The 3,244-nt window shown below is 46.1% G+C and overlaps 1 pseudogene; it reads right to left on the reverse strand.

Annotated features, from left to right (window-relative positions):
- Window positions 1-488: 488 nt before the first annotated feature.
- Window positions 489-1,125, reverse strand: LOC131749956 (large ribosomal subunit protein uL13 pseudogene; annotated as a pseudogene).
- Between the last annotated feature and the right edge of the window lie 2,119 nt (window positions 1,126-3,244).

Raw genomic sequence — 3,244 nt, forward strand, 5'->3', positions numbered from 1 at the left:
GGATCACAAAATGTAGGGAAGACACAAGGGCAATGCCTGTGACCCCTTGGGCCGTACTTCCCTTCCATAAACACCTTTTAGAACCCCAGACTCATGGTTCCTGAGCATTCTCTCACATCCTAACAGCTGCAGAGTATAGTACTGACCATGTGGGACTCTTAAACAGACTCCCTGTAAGCGATGCAGGGATCCCTTCCAATTAGGTCTTCCAGCTCACTTTTGCCAATATTGCAACAGCACTGGTTGTTCCAACTGTCCATGTCCTAAAGCTCTCATGAATGAATAGGTCACAGGCAAATTCTGCCTGCACAGCCCTTATAACTGTCTACGCTTTTAAAATGGTCTTTCTTAAACAGCAGTGGCTAAGGCCGCTTCACTATACCCAGTCTTCTAAGCCCCAGGCTGCCTGTGGCACCTGGATGGCAGCCCCTGGGGGTCCCCCACATCCTAGGGTGGTGATGGAGGAAGGCCAGGCCAAGCCAAGCATGAAGAATAAACAGTCAATTTTATTGGGCTCAGACTAAGAATCCATGGGTCTTGAGGACCTCTGTGAATTTGTCAGTTTTCTTCTCTATGTTCTTTTCGGCCTGCTTCCATAGCCTCAGGAGCTGCTTCTTTTTGCGGTAGTGGATTTTGGTCTTCTTTCTCTTCTCCTCCAGGGTGGCTGTGACTGCCTGGTACTTCCAGCCAACCTCACGAGCCAGCCGCCCTAGGTAGGCAAACTTCCGCACAGGCTTCAGACGTACAACCTTGAGGGCGGCAGGAACCACCATCCGCTTTTTCTTGTCATAGGGTGGTGGGATCCCAACAAACACCTTGAGGTGGTCCCGAGCGGCCTGGCCTCGCTTGGTCCTGTGGGGCCGCATGCCTCGCACTGTCCGCCAGAAGATGTGGCTGGGGGCTCGGAAGTGGTAGCGGCAGCCAGAGGGGTTGGTGTCCATCCGCTTGCGGAGGAATGCCAGGTACTTCAATTTGTTTCTATAGAAATTTCCATAAATGCTGATGCCCTCACAGCTGCACAACCACCACCTTTCGACCCAGAAGCACCTGCTTGGCCATGATGGCCTCCAGGAGGCCCAGGAGATGGCCTCGGCCATCGAGCACCAGGGCCTGCCCCTCCGCCATCTTCGGCAGCTGCCTGGGAAAGCATTCAATGATGTCTTTCAATGGGCAGGAGTTTTAACTTTTCAATAACTCCATTTTATTAACTTTTTTTTCCGTCATGCTAAGGACTACGAAGAATACAATAGTAAGTAAGCAGAACACAGCATCCGCTTTTCTTAGACGCTCACAATCTTGTAAAGGAGTAGGAAGTTACAAGTAATAGTTTGGGTCAGTTGAGATGAGTAGAGCAAGAAGAGTTAAGAGTTAAATATAGAAATGTCCAATAGCTTCTGGCTTGAAAATGGAAAGGGGTACTGGGTTTGGCAGCATAATAGCCTCCAGAGATGTCCAAGTCTTAGTCATTGAAACTGTGAGTATATTACCTTACACGGCAAAGAGGATTTAGCACATGTGATTAAATATAATGATCTTGAGATGATCCTGGGTTATCTGGTTGTGTCCAATGTAATCACAAGTGTCCTTATAAGAGAAAGAGGGAGTCAGGAGGGTCAGAAAAGGAACCGTGACAATGGAAGCAGGTGTCAGAGTGGTGGGATTGCTGGAAGGGGCCATGAACCAAGGACTGAGGGCAACTTCTAGAAGCTGAACAAGGGAAGGAAACATATTTCCCTCTAGAGTCTCCAGAAGCAAAGTAACTCTGCTGAAATCTTGATTTTTGTCCAGTGAGACCCATTTTGGACTGCTGAACTCCAGAATTATAAGATGCTAAGTTTGTGTTGCTTAAAACCAGTAATGTGGTAATTTGTCACAGAGGCGATAGGAAAATAATGCAGGTATTGAATTGAAGGGCTGCTTTTTCCTCTGGTCACAGCAGCAAGGTACCTGGTTGAGTAAATTTCTCATATGGAGGCTTCCTTATACACAGGTGATCATTGTTTACCTGTTGCTGTATGAAGGACTAAATTCAAAATGCCTGTCAGTTTCTGTCAGCCTCTGCTGCTGGAATAAATATATGGACTCAAAATGATAGGTAGTTCTTAGGCAGGTGCTTGTAGCTACACTGCTTTCCTATAAATCAGAAGGAGTCCCTCACACTCTACCCTCACAGCCAAAGGGGATCTAAATCACGTAAGGACTGAAGGGAGGCAATGACTTTACAAGACTTGGACTTGGAAATTTTATACTTTTAGCACTCAGTGGAACAGTCTTCTTCCCTTTGTAAAATTTAAGTCTATTCTTCAAGTTTCCTACTTATGTTCAGCAACACAGGCTTTAATATCCCTAAACAGAGGACTAGTTATATATGAGTCTCTTGGCCATATTTCTCTTCAGCTTGATTTCCCTTTTCTTGAAGTAATTTTCTAGTATTGATCCACTGAAGTTCTTGTCATGATGCCTGGATACCTTAGTGACCCCTTGAGGTTAAGTCAAAATGCCTCTTTATTAAAGAAAATTCCTTAATAACCAGCACAAGATGTCCATATAAAGACTACAAGCAAACTCGAGTCCTTTGCCCAGATAATTGCATTAGAGGGTTAGCAGCCAAGGAGGTAGAATGCAGAGCACAGAGCAGTCCCCTTCCTGTCCCTGGTGAGAACAAAGCCAAGGACACATGGTTGTCACTTTGGATTGTAAAACTCCTCCCTGTGTGTGGGGATGTACACGGACAAGCAATGAGCTGAATGTGCACAAGCATTGTATTGGATGAGAACCCTGTTCCTGGCCAAATAGCAAATAGCAGGGTGCATTGTTGAGGCTAATCCTGACTCACTTGGCCTCAATGTCAGCAATGAATAATGCTCCACAGCCTCATACGTCCAGGCATTGTGCTCTAAGTCCAGGCAAGGCTAGGAGGAGACAATGGGCTTAATGACTGTATTGCTCCACTTTTTTGGGGAAGAGGGACGGGGGCGGGGGGGACACTTCATAAGGTCCTTGTGAAACAAGCCAAGACAAGATTTCAAAACAGAACAGATAAGACAAGAAGATGTTCATGAGTGGAATTAGGTTTTCAGGGTCCTAAATCTGTTTGGTTATTTACCAGATGAATAATACTTTCAAATCAGACTGGTCTTACATAGAATCAAAACAGCTGTAAAGGGCTTCCCTGGTGGCGCAGTGGTTGAGAATCTGCCTGCTAATGCAGGGGACACAGGTTTGAGCCCTGGTCTGGGAGGAT

The sequence above is a fragment of the Kogia breviceps genome, chromosome 2 (assembly GCF_026419965.1).
Source record: "Kogia breviceps isolate mKogBre1 chromosome 2, mKogBre1 haplotype 1, whole genome shotgun sequence".
In the NCBI taxonomy this organism is placed as follows: Eukaryota; Metazoa; Chordata; class Mammalia; order Artiodactyla; family Physeteridae; genus Kogia; species Kogia breviceps.